Consider the following 19774-nt stretch of genomic DNA (forward strand, 5'->3'; position numbering starts at 1 on the left):
TGAAATTGCCCTGGCTGGTATAGCTCAGTGGATTGAGCTCAGGCCTGCAAACCACACGATCATGGTTTGATTCCCAGTCAGGGCACATGCCTGGGTTGCAGGCCAGTTCCCAGCAGGGGACTCACGAGAGGCAACCACACATTGATATTTCTCTCCTTCTCTCCTTCCCTTCCTCTCTAAAGATAAATAAAGAATAAAATCTTCCCTGGCTGGTGTGGCTCAGTGGATTGAGCCCAGGTCTATGAATCAAAGGGTTGCCAGTTTGATTCCCAGTCAAGGCACATGCCTGGGTTGTGGGCCAGGTCCCCAGCTGGAGGAATGAGTAGCAACCACACATTGATGTCTCTCTACCCCTCTTTCCTCCTTCCTTCCCTTCTTTCTAAAAATAAATAAATAAAATCTTAAAGAATCATATTTAAAAAAAAGAATGAAATCTCATTATTTGTGACAGCCTGGAAGGACCTAGAATGTGATATGTTCAGTGAAATAAGCCATTCAGAGAAAGACAAATACCATGTGATTTCACCTCCATGTGTAATCTAAACAACAAAAGAACACAGTCGGCTCAGAGAATGAATTGGGGATTGCCAGGGGAGGGGGCTGTTGTAGGAGGCTAGGTGAAAGAGGTGGAGGGATTAAGAAACACATTGGTAGCTACAAAACAGTCACAGAGACGTCCGTAAAGCATAGGGCAGGAGTGTCAAACTCATTTTCACTGGGGGCCACATCAGCCTCTCGGTTGCTTTCAAAAGGCCGAATGTAATTTAAGGACTGTATAAATACTTATAAACTACTCCTTAACAATTAAGCAAAAGCTTGACGCTGCCGCTGGGTAGAAACAAAGTGTCAGCTGGATAAAACAAGGTGGAGGGCCAGATTCAGCCCCTGGGGCCCTGTGGCATAGGGAAGTTAGTCAGTAATATTGCAATAACTATGTATGGTGTCGCTTGGAGTACTGAAAATATTAAAGGGAACACTCGGTAAAATGTATGACTGTGTAACCACTAAGCTGTACACTTGAAACCAACGCAAAATAAAATTGAAAGAAAGAAAAAAAGAATAAAGTGAGGAACTACTGTATGTTGAATTTAAATGTTATTTTCTGATTAGTTATATTTCTAAAATAAACAGGAACACTTTGATTCCTTTTAAAAATAAAAATAAATTGACATTGTCATTGTATCAAAAAAAGACTGACTATAAATGCTGTGATCAAAACAATGTGGTATTGGCAAAATAACAGATCAATGGAACAGAACATAGAGAGCCAAATTGACTCACACAAATAGAAACTACTGATCTTTGGCAAAGGAGCAAACACAATTCAATAGAAAAAGGATAATTTTCTCAACAAGTAATGCTGGAACAAGTTAAACATCCACATGAAAAAGCAAATGAGACCATACACATTTTACAAAAACTAAGTTGAAATGAATTATAGAACTTTATGTAAAAAAAAATCATACAACTTCTACAAGATAACATAGGAGAACAATCTAGTTGACTATGCAGTTGTCAATAACTTTAGATATGATACCAACGAGGCAATCCATGTGAAAAAATTGATAAGTAGTCTATATTTACAGCACAATTTTCCATTAAACCTAAACTTGCTCTGAAGAAATAAAATCCATTTTTTAAAAAAGGCAAGGAGAACAGTCTGGCTGATAGTTATACACAGTGAAGAATAGGATTAGGTCAAGACATACAAAATTGCCAATATTTAACCACTGTTGACCTATAAAATTCATAATTTAATATGGTTCAACCTGAATTGTTTATGAGGTCAGAGACAGGGTTGTTTGGGGGGGAAATGGAAGAAAAATCATGTTATTTATTTCAGGCAACAGTCCTTATAGGCACTCCTGACAAAATAAAAGTCCATGGATATAGTGTCTTCTCTGAAAATAATTAATGTTAGATTATTTAAGGTTTTCTTCTTCTTACAAGACCTGTGTTTCCTCAACGATGTTCTTTTCATCTTCTATTTTGTTCTTTCTCTCTTCTTTTTCGCTTCCTTCCTTCCATCCTTCCTTCCTTCCTCTCTCTCTTTTTTGCCTTTATCATATAAAAGTCATTACACTCAAATGTTGTTGATATTTTTCCCCTTCACATTTTGACCCACTCCTTAGGAAACTAAAAGTTGATTAGAAGGTCTCTGGGTATAGCTGGAGCTTGCCAGCCTAACTTGTAAACTTGTGTCCAGCATGACGTAGCTCAACCATTTCCTTAGTAAAAGCTTGCTGTCTAAACTTTTCAGTTGCTTTTGTTTTTGCTGTTTGCTTAGTATTAATCTATTATTCAGAAAAGACTCTTCCAGTATCCTGCCTAAAAGTTAGAGTCCTGGATGCCAACCTTCTAGAGTAGGCTGGGAGAAGAAAGCTAGTAGTCTCAAATGCAGTAAATATTTATTCCCTTACCCCCATCTCCTTTTTTGTACACAACTCCTCCTCGTTTGTTTCGATGCTAAATTCATTGGTTCACAAATATTTTTATTTCTTTGGTTATTTTTAAATCATGATAGTAAACCATTTTATAGTTAGCTAAGGTTGATTTTTTCACCATTAGATAAAATATGTCAGAGTGGTAAATATATTGCACTTAGTTTTATAAATTGGTATTTACTTTTTCTCTGAAATTATTTTTATGACTAATTTTCCAAAGGCAAATTTATTTTGCCTCATGTCATATACTTAACATTTTAATATGCTTTCTAATTCAAGTCCAGAAAAAGATTAAAAATGAAAGTACATGCACATAATCTTATGATTATCAGCCTTTTCCTTTCACCTCTTTGTGGAGTGGAAGAAAGATTTGTAGATGAGTCTGCCTCTTAAAATTAGTAGTGACAAATCAGAATTAGTAAAGGATCTTTTGAATATATGGTAAAATGGATGTTAGACGTAAAGAAAAAATTTTGATATAATTCTGTATTTTATATATATTCCATATTTAGTATATGTCTGTATTTTTATCCCCAAATTCAGTTTTGAACACCTAGACATTAATCTACTCATGGATTTTTCAGAGTGCCATGCTTAATTCTTTGTGTGCTGTATTTGTTTGATAAAAGAACTAAATTATAGAACATGCTAAAGATAGTCCCAAATTTTATGATCTAAAAGTAATCTTTATATAATATGTATATAACTATTAAGTTGTCAAAGCTAGCAATCTATTATCATACTTCCGGGTTTAACTTGTAACCTTTATTGAAATATTAGGACATAATTTTGTTAAACATTCTTTTAACATCCAAATGAAGAAAATCTTTTATAAATTTCTAAATGTTAGCTTAGCCAAAATATTGAAATAAAACATTTTGAAAATCTGCTTGTTTAACTGCTATTGGTACCAAGTCATTAAATAGATTATATAAAATATAATTAGAATTATAAATATTCATTAAAGATCTTAAAAATAATTAAGTTCAATTAGGGTAAGGGCACATAAAAAAATAAATGTATAAAAAAGATGCTAGATTTCTAATAAAATAAAACAATTTAGAGTTTCTTTAAACTTACAATGTTGTCAACATTTTTCATAAGATAAAGTCTTATTTATAGCTAACGTATCAGATTATTTAAGAATGAAGGCTGCATATGTCTCTGATCTTTCAGCAGTTAATTAAAATGACTAAATATGATGCATACTCTGACCAGTGATGTCCATGGTGTTGCAGATGCAATGAACAAATTGACACCGACTACCAAAGTTCTGTGGAGAAAAAGGGATGGCCTAGCCACTCTCTGAGAGAGAGAGCTCCCCAATCCTTGTCTGGACAGGCTTTTATTGCTTTCTAATAGCATACATCAAAGAAGGTTTTTATTCATTATGCTTAGATTTGCTTTAGATGATTACTTTTTACAGAAAACAAAGGAAAGGATGTTACTGATTACTTCTTACAGATTAACAAGGAAAAAATGTTTCGTACACAAGGGAATGATGAGTTATTGGTCTGGTTACACTCATCCTTGGGAGAATTAGCACAGACTTCAGGAAGTTACTTTAAAGATATGCAGTAAGCATTCTGCTTCAACTCAGGGTGAGGGAGTTTTAGCAAAAGCAAGCCTCAAAGCAGCCTAGGTACAATGCAGTCCTGGTTTCCCATGGGAAAGCCAATCCATGGGTTTGGCTTCCTGTGTGCGGACTTGCACCTATCGGTTTTCCAGTAGGGCTGGGCTACCTTTGCCATTCCACATGAATAGGTTCCCTATATAAATATACATAAATGAAGATAGTGATATTCTTATAAAAATGAAGAAAATTAGAATTTAATAATACAGAATAAACTAACATCACATTTACTAATTCAACAAATAATTACTATTATACTGCAGAAACTGTAACTTACAATCTTCCACTCTGAACTGAGATCAGAAAGATGTATAAACATTATACTTAGAGACTGATAAAAATAAATCATCAGCCTTATTAATTCATCTATTCCTACTACAGAAATAAAAACTAATTTCAGAGCTTGGCTGCTTATTCATGCAGCACTGAGCTCTATACTCTCAAAAGCTAAATTAACAGTGTCTACACACAGCTGAATGTGGTATCCAATATTGGTTTTACTTTTCAAGTCAACCTTTTGGCACCACAAAGAATATAATGTAAGATTGAGATTAAAGCATCTAGGCATTTAAAATAAATGACATTAAATCCTTTGTATTCAAAAAAGGCCATATCCCTACCTTCTGTTTGTCATCAAGAAACTGATATTTTAATAAAATGTAAAGCAGTATGTATTACACATAGAAAAGTGTCCTATTTAACGTTGTTCTTTAGATATGAAATGGAGATTAGATATTTAGATATTTAGGAGATTTAGTGTAAATGTTTATTATTGCAAGGAGAAAATGTGGCAATAATTGATAATGGCTGCAATACTTGCAATAACTGATAATATGTTATATATAAAAACAATTAGCAACTCAAATAGAAAAATAGATTGCTTATATAAATATTAAATATTGCATTAGCTAGAAAAGTTTAGGAAGACATTTATTATTCTGGTAAAACAATTAAAATATAACCATAGTACAGGGCATAACAACAGACATTAAATGATAGTAAAATTTAATTGCAGAAATATTTGGAACACTAGCATTTATAATATTAAACAAAATAACCTTTGAGAACTGTGTTTAGTTTCCCATCATTTAATCCATTGAAGACACAAGCCTCTCAAGAAGAGCCTTACTTGGGAATTCCTCAGTTTTCATGAAAGTAAATTACAAAAAGAACTCAGATTGTCAATTTCGACACGTTAAAATTTCACATGGTCAGAAAACTCCAGTACCATGCATATCTTCTCTCTCCATAAGTTTATTTATATTGCTTAAAATGATACCCATATGGTATTTTTTCATTTGTCTTAAAATTGGAAATATTTTCCTAAGATCCTCACTAATAATTTAGGGCTTAGGAGGGCTTAAAATTAATTTTACACTTTAACAATACTTAAATTAATATAAAAGTCATTGAAGTGATGATACTTTTTCTAGGCCAGCACTTAAAATATAGTTTCCAATAAGTAAGGATGCAAAAGTAATGCTAGTTTTACAAGATGAGTATCACCTTTTTTCTACTGTATTAGAATAATTGATTTTTTTTACATTTTACTGACAACAGCCACTCAGAATATATTTTAGACTCATGATAATTAGGTTTGAGCTCCATATTAGAGTCAATTATAAAAAAATAGTATTTTTCAGGACACAAAATGGACTATCTTACAAAATTTTAAAATATTTGATACAGGAAAAAGCCGGAAGGTGACCTAGCCTAATCCTCAGCACAAAAATATGAATCCATTTGGGAAAGTCAGTACTAATATAAGGCCACCAAGAGTAGTGAATAGATACCCTTATTTACATAAAAAAGACCTTTTTTGACGTGTAATGCTTATACAAACTGGTGTAGATGATCTTCTCCGATGTCTGACATTTTTAATGTCAGACTGATGTAGAGGAAAACACTAATTTAATACCTTTCTTCATAAAATACCCACTGAGCAGAGAGGTCACTGTAAAGGAACAGTTTGGGGTACCCTAGCTTGTTTAAGCAACCCTTGTGGCATTTGTTTATACATGTGGTTATTAATTTATATGATCCTGTTAATATTTATTTCTCCCCACTTCTCCTAGAGCTAAAAAAAGAAAGTTGCTAAGAAAAAAAAGGATCAAGGCAAACAATATAATTTGGAACTCTAAAAAACTGTGAATGAAAGGATACATTATTTTGTAGCTATACCTTCTCTTCTTCAAGAGTAGAACTACTAAGCATGAGTGTAAGTAGATCAGTGTCAATTGACTCAGGAATGACCAGGGCAATATCAACGATAGAATGAGTGAGGATGAAACACTACCACACTAAGTGTTGATACCCAGTGAGAAGGTACTCACGCAGTTAAGGGTAACAGAAGGAACTCACTGGACATTGAGAGCCATTAACCTTGGAACCTGATGGTATCAGTAGAGAGGGTCAGAGGATGTACATTTTGATATTTGCCACTAAACCATTTTTTAATAATCTCTGATTTTCTTGGATAAGAAAATAATTAATAATTCTAATAATTTTATGGCTGGGAATGCTAAGTAAAGCCTTTTTTCTTGCTGCCTTTATTACTACTAAGTCTCCTCTAATGATTCTAATCCACAGATCTCAACTTATAAACTAGAGGGCATGGCCTAGCAAACCAAAGTTTATAGTTTAGAAGAAGATGAAAAATAAAATATGTTATTATAACCAGAGATAAGAATTTGCTAATTGTTTATAAAAATATGTGTCCTTTTTTTGGTTGCAAACATGGTTATTTATCAACATGGTTATTTATCAAAAAGTGTATGTTGAAATATTACTTTAAATAAATAATGAAACCTCTAAATTGCAATCAGAACAGAGTAGAAAAACACATAATTTTCATTTGGGTAAGATTTTTTATGCCTTTACAGCTCAAACTTAAATTATGTCTTAGGTAAAAGTACTTTTTGATAATAAAGACAGTGATGGCTTAGATATGTTTTTAGCATATTAAAACAAAAAATAATATATTTCAATGCAACCCATTAAAATAACATTATTTTAAATTAAAAATAGGTTAAATAGCTATGAATCTGGTTCCTTTCCTTTATCCCTATATTTGATATTGTTATATCAAAGTTATCACCCAACATCATTGCAAAAGTTCTATATTTCACCCATCTTCTTGACCAGAATTCTCCACTGGCTATGTAAAATGTCACATGTAACTATCTCAGTTTAAAACATAGGTTCTGCATTAAATCAAACATACACATATAGCAGTGGTCCACAACCTTTTTGACACTGGAGATCAGTTTCATAGAAGAAAATTTTTCCATGGACTGGTGGGTGGGAAGGTTTGGGGATCATTCAAGGGCATTAAATTTATTATTCACTTTATTTCTATTATTATTACATTGTACTATATAATGAAATAATTATACAACTTATCATAATGCTGAATCAGTGGGAGCCAGTGACGTATGGTTTTTTCCCTCATTTTGGCTAGGGTTAGTACATGGGCTTACCCAAACTGTGACAGAGACAAGTAAGCAGTGCAGGAAAGAGGTATGCGTGGAAGTGGTAAATAAAATAGTGGGCAGGCCACATGTGAACTAAAATAACTGTTGGATTCTGACTTAAAACCTGCCACCAGATGCAGCTGTACAATTGAACTACATCAACTCACCCGCCACTATAAGCCTGCCACCAGATGCAGCTTAATTGTCACTTGCCACTCACTGATAGGGTTTTGATATGAGTCTGCAAGCGATTGATTTCTTATGGTCTCTGTGCAGTCAGAGCTCCCTGTTAATGATAATGAGTATCTGCAGCTGCTCCCTGGCACTAGCATCACCGCCTCACCTCCACCTCAGATCATCAGGCATTAGATTTTTATAAGAAGTGTGCAGTCTAGATCCCTCGCATGTGCAGCTTATAGTAGGGTTCACACTCCTATGAGAATTTAATGACACTGCTGATGTGACAGGAGACAGAGCTCAGGTGGTAATGTGAGCAACGGGGAGTAGCTATAAATACAGATAAAGCTTTGCTTGCTTGCTGCTCACCTCCTGCTGTGCAGCCCAGTTCTTAACAGGCTGCAGACTGACACCAGTCCATGGCCCAGGGAATAGGAACCCCTGATATGCAGGAAAGCGTTGGCTGGCTGATACCTGAAGAGGTTTTAAGTAGGGCAGCGTGGGCAGAGCTTAGTTTTTTCTTGATAGAACAACCTCATGTAAGGTGGAAATTGTAGTTCTTTTCTCTTTCTCTGAATTATTAGTAGATAAAATTATTCTTTTGGTAAAAGCAGTCACTCCTAAATTTTATTTTTGGGGAGATGTTACAGTTCCCTTTGAGTGTATTAATGAAAAGTATCCACAGAAAAATACACAAATGTATGAGCAAGCAATGTGTACTTTGCTTCTTTAAATGGTTTGTTTATAAATACCATGAAAATGGTTCATAATATATAATCACTAAGACAGTCTTTCTAGGTTGAAACTAGTCCTTAAGTTCCAGAGAGTTGTCTATATCTCAACAGAATAACTAGTAACACAAGTAACCTGGGATCCTCTCAGCACATCATAGAACAGATCATACTTCTGACAGGCATCTTGGTACCTAATACAACAGGCTGAAAACAGAATTTCCAGGACACACCTTAACAGTCTTCCAAAAGTTAGTAAATGAAGAAGTTCAGAGGAATATCAAGAGCTCCGTAAGCAAAAAGGAAGGGGGGAAATTAAAGTAAGATTGTAGTCCATAGAGAGTCAAAGACCTTTTTATGGAATGGCAAATGACAGGTAGCTTTTAAGCATTCACTTTGGGGTTTTAAGTAATGTGCCATGACCTTTACAATTGAAGTGCAAAACTGATTTCTACTAGAAAAGTTTAAATCACATTTCCAAATGATATGAAATACTATCTCACAAACTTTAAAACTAAGGTATAAAAGCAAGTGTTTGAAAACAGAAGCTTATGGCATACTTTTAAATAAATATATTGTATAGCTACAACCAAATATTTTCTACAAAGATAATGTGAGCATCTGGAAATAAACTTAGGGATTAACCTTCATTTAAAAAAAACTATATAATTTAAATAGAACTTGTCATTCTTTAGTAGTAATTTCTCAAAAGTGGGAAAATATTTTTAAATATAAAAAGCAAATACTAAAATTTGCTTAATTTGTGTTAATATATAACAGTATACCTCTACTCAGAAGTCTTGAGTATCTACCTATAGTTAAGAAGAAAAAACAAAAGCTCTGCATACTGTTTAATATATGTTGTGACCTAATACTGTCAACATGTCTCATGTCATACTGTTCATTTTATATTTCAGCAGTAATGACTTAATAAAATTTGACAAGGCTATTTTATTTTACAGTGTCTCTGTGATTTGCATATATAGTTTCTTTTACTTAGAACATGCTCCCTTAGCCTGTTCCAAAAAAAAATCCAGTACATGCTCAAGATATATATACATCAGGAAAAACATACTCAACTCTTTAATTTCCTAAATATTCATTCATATGTCCAGTAAAGAGGTAGTTACCGAACTGCGTTTGGAGCTTTGAGCAAGATTTAAACAAACACAAAGGTAGTTTGATAGCATTCTGAGCACTAAACATGGTAAGAGCCAAGACACAAAGATAGAATTTACATGGAGCAGTTGGAAGGAGTAAAGGGATTGGTTGACTGTAACAGCCTAAACCTAAATAAAGATTTTGTACTAGAGTCAATGGGTTTCAAATCATTTTCTAAATTGTCCCAAAATTCCACAGAAGTGCCTATGGGACATATGTAGGCGGAGCCCACGCAGAGGCTTGAATTATTTGCAGTTAAAACAACTCTGGATTTACTGTTTTATTTATGTGGGTCTCATGTAACATTTTATTTAAACAAAGTTGTCTAGTAATTATAGAACATGTTTTGAAAACCTGTCCCATAGTCAGTGTGGAACCCTTGATGGTTTTAGAGTCAAAGAGACTCATGAAGACAGAGATAGTTTAAAACAATAAACTTTAGCAGTAATTTATAGGATGTGATGACTTGAACATAGTGTGTTTCAGGGACCCTAACAAGTGGGTTTAATAACATTGATAAGGGAAAGGAAGAACAATTCGGAATATTTTTCTGAGGTATGCAACAAGTATGCAGTATGTATAGTGATTGGAAGAAGATAAAAATAAATCACGGTTATGAAAAAGATAATACCATGACAGAGATTAGGAAACATAGAAGGCTTATACCATTGGAGAGAAACATCATGCATTCCAACAACTAATGTTGGGAAAGTTGGCAGGATATCCAAGTAGGAATGTCTAGAAGAAGATAATTGTGTATATGTAATAAGCTCATGAGAAAGATGGTCTGGAGAAAAAGCATGGTGTTATACAAGTAGAGGAAATAGTTGAACTTTCTCCAAATTTAAGTGCATGGAGAGAGAAAACTGAATAACTGAGGACTGGAACTTGGGGACTTGCATAGAGAGAGGGAGGAGAAGAGTCAAAGAAAGCAATGGTTTAGTAAATGGAATCTGGCTCGTACAATACCATAAAGAGAAAATAGGGAGGAGTTATTTTTACTCCATTTACATGTTTACCAATTATTGTCTGTCACATTCTAAGCCTGTATTTCAAGAATGTTAGGGGTCTACTACAGCAAATATTTCAAGAGGAGACTTACAGTGAAATCGTGAGGTCTCAACTGTAGACTGTAACTTTAGAAGAGTGGTGATAAAACTATACTAGAGGGCATTAAAGAGATACTATATAGGAAGAGGAAATAAAATCCTTTCACTTAAAATATTGACAAGTTATATAAATAGTGAAATAGTAAGTATAAAGGTATTTAAAAATACAAAATTAATGCCTGTAGTAAATACATAATTCAAGAATGGACCTGCCTTTTGACCCAGAAATTCCACTGCTGGGATTATATCCTAAGAACCCTAAAACACCAATCCAAAAGAACCTACGCATCCCAATGTTCATAGCAGCACAATTTGCAATAGCCACAAGGTGGAAGCAACCTAGGTGCCCATCAGTAAATGAATGGATCAAAAAATTATGGTACATATACACAATGGAATTCTATGCAGCAGAAAGAAAGAAAGAGCTCCTACCCTTTGCAACAGCATGGATGGAACTGGAAAGCATTATGCTGAGTGAAATAAGCCAAGTGTTGAAAGACAAATACCATATGATCTCACCTTTAACAGGAAGCTAAACAACAAAACAAACAAGCAAACAAAATAAAAACAAAGACACTGAAATAGAGAACAGGGGGACAGTGACCAGAGGGAAGAGGGGAGGGAATTTCAGGGGGAAAAGGGGAGGGATTTAGAGGAACTAGTATAAAGGACACATGGACGACAGTTAAGGGAAGTGGAAATGGGAGGGAAGTGGGGAGCACTGGGGGAGGTGGGCTGGAATGGGAGTAAAAGACAGAAAACTGTACTTGAAAAATAATTAAATTAAAAAAAGAATTATGTACTCTTGAAGAATATTGATGTTTTAAAATAGAAAATATTTTAGAATTAATATGTTCACCTAACATTTTCATGTTTTACCTTTATTTACATACAACATTTCAAAATTAAAGTAAAAGATGACATTTGGGTCTAGTTTAATTATTCTGATACCAATTGAATTAATAGGATAAATGCCTAAAGTTACAAAGGCCTTAGAGGAAGCTGCAATGGACTGAATGTTTGCGTTCCCCTAAAGTGTACGTGTTCAAACCTCAACTCCCAGTGTGATGGTAGTGGGAGATAGCACCTGGTAGTTTCAAAGGTGGGGCCCTCATGATGGTATTAGCGCCCTTTATAAGAAGAGATATGAGAATTTCTATTTTCTCTCTCTCGTATCTCCGCTGTGTGAGGACAGAGCAAGATATCTATCTGCAAACCAGGAAAAAGGTCCTCATTAGGAATCAAATTGTTCAACACCTTGGATATGTTGACCTGGAACTTCCCAGACTCCAGAAATGTGGAAAGCGAATTTCTATTGTTTAAGCTACCCAGTCTTTGGTATTTTTGTTAGAACAGCCCAAACTGAGTGACAGAAGCTAATGTGTTTTAACCTATTATGTGACAAGTAAAAAGTTGTAGCAAATGCCACCATACTGTAAAACAAGACTATGCATGACTTTGGAATAATACAATTTATATTTATAGTGCAGAGAAATAATGTACTTCTGCATACAAAATATCTTTACAGATGGACTTAAATACAAAAACTAAAATATGAATGGGGAATATACCAATTTTATTTCAGTATCCAAAGAAAAACACAAATTACAATAAAAAACTAGGTGCATAATTCTACAGTCAATTTACTGAAAATTGCAACTTTAACCATACACATTTATTAAGGTTAATACAACAAGTAAGGCTATTATCCAAATACTCTTGCAATGGTAAGTTTCATTCTCAAGTAAGAAGCAACATATTCTATCCTCTTCCTTTACTACCATGCTACAGCAACCAATAAATATTTACATTCATGATTATGATTATAACATTAAAAAAAGAAAATATTCACATGTAGTTAGTTGTACTGGATTCCCTTTTATTGGAATTCCTTGAAGTAGCATTAAGTGAAGCAAAATATGAATCTTGCTATATTTTAACACTTAGACTGATTTAAGCTAGAAGGCATTCAAAAAAGATTTAATGCTCTTATTTTTAAGATATATTTCCAATTACATATGCTACTGCTTATATGATACAGGTCAGAGATTTACATTGTTTTACCAGCTCTGATCCACTGCCGGATTGTGCAGAAACTATCTTCTTTTTATTTACCAAAATGCCATATTTTAATCACTGGTCACGGAAGAACAAAACTTCTCATTCCAAATCAAGCACCTATGAAAAGTCTGCTTGAATCATGGCTACTATATAATGGAAAATTCAAGAGCAGGTAATTCTTATAATTACATATTTTCCAGCCCTATGCCAACTCACTCTCTATGAAATGTCAACCAACGCTACAGGGCAAAAACGGGAGAGAACAGAAACAATGAGCAATTTAAAATAAAATTCATTTTGGTACATCAGAATGGACTCAGAAATAACTTTCTATAAATAAAGCTGCAAAATCTCAGATTAAAATAAGATTGTCTTCAGAATGGGCTGAGATTTATAAATCATGTAGTCAACCTTGCGTATGAATACTCAGTCCTTTTTTCATGCGAAGGTGACAGAAAGCAACTGAAAAGCTACTGTAAATATCCCATATGTGAGCATATCTTTAGAAATTAAAAGGGATCTATGAAGTTGTTCATTAAAATGGATTCTGTGTCTTTAAAATAACATTTAGAAACCTTAGATTTTTACAGGATGCATTTTCTGACACTTATTTTATTCTTCTGTTTTGCAAATAATATAATAGCAAAGACAAAAGATTAGTGCACAAGGAAATATTATCATCAATGGCAAGGTTATATTTAGGTTTAACACTTTTCTCCTGCTTCTAAGACTTGATTTAATTAAATCGCAGTTCAGATTATGATCAGAGAACTGCACAGGCTACTAAATTGTGTGTATTTGAAGCCCTGGCTGGTGTAGCTCAGTGGATTGAGCGCGGGCCTGAGAACCACACAATCGGGGTTCGATTCCCAGTCCGGGCACATGACTGGGTTGCAAGCTGGTTCCCTGCATGGCCAGTTCCCAGCAGGGGATGCACGAAAACATGCACGAAACATTGATGTTTCTCTCCCTCTCTCCTTCCCTTCCTCTCTAAAGATAAATAAATAAAATCTTTAAAAAAATTGTGTGTATTTGATGAGAAAAAAACAGAATTCCACTAATATCTAAATATTTAACTCAAATTTCCATGTATGTTTTACCATCCTGTTAACTTCTCCATCCAAAAAACAAAATGGGTATTACATGTCTCAAGAAAATAATATCTTAAATACTTAAGAATGATATTGAAGCTACTATGGAGTATCTAGGCGTTACTACCAACACAGTTCCTAAGCAATGGACTAATATAAGCCCTCCAGTCTAAGCAGACTGAGAAATACATCTACTGGAGTCTACCTGAATCACCCTCCTGTTAAAACATGTGTCCTAACATTGATTAAGCCTACGGCTGTCACTGTTATGACATACAAATACAAAGTCCCATGAATTTGGCCTGACTGAAGTATGCCTTCAAACAGCAGTGTATGTTTACCTGTGTAACTGTGAGTACATGCTATCAAGATGTGCATCCATAGGCCCTATCAAATAAAGTTCTTGAACTGCTCCTATAAAAAATTCACTTTCTGCCCTGGCTGGTGTGGCTCAGTGGATTGAGTGCGGGATTGTGAAGCAGAGGGTCGCTGGTTTGATTCCCAGTCAGGGCACGTACCTGGGTTGCAGGCCAGGCTTCCCCGGTGTGGGGAGCGCAAGAGGCAACCACACATTGATGTCTCTCTCCCTGTCTCTCTCCTTCCCTTCCCCTCTGTCTAAAAATAAATAAATAAAATCTTTTTTAAAAAAATTACTTTTTGATAAAAGAAAGAACATTGAACAAATTTGAATGACTTTCACCAATCTTATAAATGCAGCTCTGTCATACTTTCTGTGGGAATGAGAGGGACACCTGGGAAGAAGGACGGCCACCTTTCATCTAATAGTACTTTGAGTAGGTAGTACATAAGAATGTGTGTCACATAAGAGCGATTTTTATCGAGGAATGAACAAAATTGTCAAAGAATCAATAAATGATAAACTTGTCTTCAAGGTAAATAAATATCTTACAATTGACCTGACATACTAGCAGCAATTTTTTCTTTCACAGCTGAATTTTAGTACTTATATTCCACTGTTCATATTTAAAGGTTTGGAGCCAGGATGCCAAGAAAATTATCTAAGCAAAATGGTAAGCTAAGTCTCAACTTATATTAGAAGTCCTTCCTCTTAGGTCACCATCATTATTTTCACACTTAATTAGGACTAACTTAGTAAGATATTCTCTCTTAAGATTGGCACTTATTTCTGTAACTATTATTATATCTATAAATCAGGATAATGCTATATGTCTTTGTAAAACATGTCATAGGGCAAGTTAGGTAGAATTCTTTCAATATAAATATCAACTCTACTTTAAAAATAACTAAAACATTGTATTACTACCAAACTAAATTCTTTAAGAAAGCTCTATAGTAAATGTTATGATTTAAAGCAAAACTTTTCTAAATGGCTAATTTTTACCACTTGAACTGTGACTACTTGCCATTTTTACAACTTGCTGAAAATGGTTAGACTCCTAAAAATGTTTTCATCCGGAGCCTTCTTTGACTACATTTGCTACCATAAAGCTTGACTCACAGAGTTTAGTTTTCTAAAGGAAGAGTCTGCATGACTTACGTAGTGATAACTCAATTAAACAAAGTCTAATGCTTTCATTTATGACTTAAATGAATAAATCCTGCACCTTAAAACAAATATTTTTATGCTAAATGAATAATAGAAATGGGTTTTATACTTTGATGCACAAATGTTTTGTTTACATTTATTAGAGATTAAACAAAACTATTAGGTTAACCATTAAATATTTCAGAGAGCTTCTTGTTCATTTTTAGTAACATACAAAGATTTAAATTGAAATAAGATTTTTTTATTAGCAATGTTCTCTGTACACTGTTCCTGTGATCCTGTAATGTAAAATATCCCTAACCTTGTTCCCACACCTTCATGAAATAATAGCAGGCTGCTATGAGAATTCATTGGGATCTTTTCTTGTTTATATTAATATTTGTCTCCAAGTAGTTAAGGGTTTCCTCATCTAGTTTAACACCCATGACCCACAAGGGCCTATTCACAGATCTTTCATGGCTTTGGATATGTTTCTACACTGGCCTCTGGCTGAACTTGTTCTGTGGTTTGAAATATAAAGACTTAAAAACCAAAAATATCATATTTAGCACTACATATTTTTAACTATTCTTTCCCTAAGTGTAGTTCACAAATCACAGGCATCAGAATAACCCAGATTAATGTTAGAAAGAAGATTCCTTGGCTTCATACCAGAAAAATAAATCACATTCTCTGAAAGTGAAATGAAGTAAACAATTTTTAACAAAACCCATTGCTTTAGACCTCTAAACTCTTTAGTATGTAGCTATTCTCAAATACTGTACTTTAACATTAAATTATTTCTTGCTCAAATAATCTCAAGAAGTAATAATCTAGAGAATATGCCTTCTTAAATAATGGATGAGACTCTCATTTCCTTGAGAATACATATGAATCTCTCGCGTCTCCATGCCTGACTTTGGTAAAGCCTCAGTCAATCCTGTTGAGCTAAACTAAACCAAACCAAGAAAGGAAGAGTCAATTTAGGAGTACAATAGAACATTAGTAAAAGTAAAAATTTTTATAAAATGAATAAACAAATAAATAAATCTGTATGTCAAGAAATAAAAAAGAATCGACTCCTGTGACTAATCTTTTTTATCCATTCTCTTCTCATTATTCTTCTTTTTCAGTAACTGTTTATGGAAAAATGAATACCTTGAATTCATATTTCTGTTTACAATACAAAAATAACTTTTATATAATACATCACAAAACATGTTTATAAATAAGATTAGTACAGTTGTAGCTGGAGAGAAAAGAGATTAGCAGGAGACACATTGTTAAAATAGAAGAGAAGCTTACTTCTGATGGCCTATCCTTTAACACATGACCAGTGTCATGCATACATCACACTATTCCAGTTTGGGGCCGAAGGTGCAAAACCTCCTTTATGATCATGGTAGTTGCAATTCTTTGAAGTATAAGTATATTACCATTTCTATTTCATTGTAGTCTATTATTTTCCAAAATAAACCTTCAACATAAGTACAGGTCTCAGCTTTCTAGCCACCTTACTTCCATAAACTCTCTAAATCTTGTTAAGTTTAGATTTCTCCTTTATAAAAGGCATTAAAATGGCCACGCAACTTCCACAAAGTCGTATCAGGAATAAGGGCCAAATTATTCGACCACTTAATTCCTGAGGGGGCAGTAGAAAAACTAAAGTTTAAATTTTACAGGAAAATGAGTTAATACTTGACCTGCAACTGGCTGTATGGCTTAAACTTCTTCACACTACCTTTTACATTTCCTTTATTTATTTATTTATTTATTTATTTATTTATTTATTTATTAAATTAATTTTATTTAGTTATTTTTCAAGTACAGTTTTTTGTCTATTTCTCCCATCCCAGCCTCCCCTGCCCCTTGCTCCCCACCTCCCTCCCATTTCCACCCCCCTTAGTTCTCATCTCTGTGTCCTTCCTACTAGGTGTCTCTAGCACCTTCCCAAAACATCAAATTCGCCAAAGAAGTACGATGTTAATTAAGTGAAAATGTTATGCTTTTACCTGGATGTCCCTAACAGGTCACTTAGGTCTCAGAGATGGAATGAACTGAGGTCTACATGATCAATTTAGAGGACTTTGCTCCTGGATTATTAATTCATAAGCATACCAAAAGTGAATGTAATTTTGGTTTTACTTTTAAATGTATAAGCACATGAATATGTAAGGAAAACAAACATGTCACAATCCAAAAAATCAAGTTGTCTTCCAATCTCCATATTTATACACTGCGACTTGTCAAAACTGCCACATGCTACTGCTTTCTAAACCTCTTATAAACAATATTGTTTTAAAAATACAGGGTTAAATGTTATTTTCCTGGAAACCAAACAGCTCTGACTCCCATCTTTTAGTGAAGACTGCCTCTCTGCGGCAGGCTGCGATGCGTCATGTGCCGTGAGGGGTGATTTTCTCCCTCCCTTTTGTTAACTAGTAGGAAAGATTTGTATAATATTCAATAATACATAGATTTCAATACAGTGTTTTTACCACTTCTTTCAGGCTCCATGTTTGCAAAGGTCTTTGGATGCTGAGGAACCGTCTCGCTCGCCCTGGCAAGCATGTGCAAGCACAGATGAAAGTATTTATGTGAGTAACAGAATTCAAATAAAATAGAATTGCTCGAGTAGAATAATCATGTTTGCTGTCTTTTTTGAAAGCAGAAGTCATTATTTACCTCACACTGAGTGACCTCTGCTGGTCAGAAAGAGACACACTTATCAACAGACATCATACCTACCAGAAAGCAGCCGTTTTCTTAATTTCCTGAAGGAATTACTGAAAAATATTGAGTACCATAGGATGATGCCGCCAATTCACTTAAAGAGCAATGATACAGGGACATACCCTGTTTGAAATACTAAAGGTCGAAAAGCAAATATCAAATGGATATCTTTTAAAAACATTCAGTTCGTTGTTCTTTATTAATTAACACTGTCGGTAGAAATGAAAGTAGTCTTAAAAAGCCTTTTAAATATAAGACATCTTTGGGAAACACATATGTTCTAGAATAAATTTTTTAGAGATTTGGTGCTCTTAAGCACATGATAACTAAAATATTAGTACGTGTGTATTTTCAACTGAAAAGAACAAAATCTTTCCCCATCTAAACATGTGACATTTTCTATCTCCCCAAATAAAGGATTTATTTAATTAAGCAACGTAGTCACAAAAATGACCTTTACCTTCTCTAAAACAGAACATGCTTGCTACCTTATCAGGAACAGTAAAAGCTAATTAAGAAAATATACCCACAGGGTAATGGCAAACATTTCAATAACCAATTCAAGCTGCTTTGTTGTTTTGTTTCGTTTGAACCATAGGTATACCAAGAAAAGCATCACAGAGTAAACTGTGCAGTTTTAATTATTTTAATACTCCTCAAAACCTTTAACATAAAGTATACTGATAAAAACACCAAAGGCAGTTATTATAAATCCTGACTGCTAATTCTTATAGTATCTTCCTCCCTTCTCCTTCCCCTCCCCTCTGCTCTTCTCCTCCCCTTCCTCCTCCTCTTCCTCCTTCTCCTTCTCCTCCTCAGCCTGCTCTTTTCTTCTTCTCCCTCTTCCTCTTCTTTCTTTTTTCCTGTTTAACAATGTCCCGTAAAGAAGACAAAAACAAAAAAGAGGAAAAGAAATGAGAAACATATTCGCTTTCTGCTTCAGCAAATACTGAAATCTATTTATATGCAAATAAGCTATCCATTATTAGTATGAGAAGAGACTTGTGCATAAAGGAAGAAATAAATTATCACTAGAAAGCATTAATGAAATCTATTTCAAAACATAACATTTTACAAGAGTCCTCATTCATGGAATATTTGTTTAAACCTGGAGGGGAAATGGTGAGATCTACACATTGATGAAGCCTGATACTACATTATTTCCCATGCCAATTTGCTTTATAAAATGCATTTTTCCTTTCTTTTAAAATGAGTTGATAATTGTGACTCCAGTGAGTCCTTTTAGAGAACTTCATCACTGAAGTCAGGGTCCTATGTGTTTGCTGCATAATCACCAGACTTTCCAGGGGACTTACAATAATTGTTATTACCTGAGGTTTTAAAACATTAACATGCATTTTATACTCTCATAGTATTAACATAAAAATAAATAGTTTTAAGAAGTAGGAACACGAGTCTTTCTGGAGTAAGTTAAATTTCTATGGAAAATAATAAAGTAAGAAACAGTCAATAGAGATTATAAAATATTTTCATATGCTTTGATCATTTTCTCTTTGGGTTTCTTGTTTTGTTCTTCTTAAGTTTATAAATTCCTTGTTTAGAACAGATTTGGGCTTCTGACAGTTTTTAATATGCAGATATCTTCTTCCTTTTATCATCTACTTAACTTTGCCTAGAGTGCCCAGTGTTGAAC

Source organism: Artibeus jamaicensis, unplaced genomic scaffold (assembly GCF_021234435.1).
Source record: "Artibeus jamaicensis isolate MK-2021 breed Jamaican fruit bat unplaced genomic scaffold, CSHL_Jam_final contig_452, whole genome shotgun sequence".
Taxonomy (NCBI): Eukaryota; Metazoa; Chordata; class Mammalia; order Chiroptera; family Phyllostomidae; genus Artibeus; species Artibeus jamaicensis.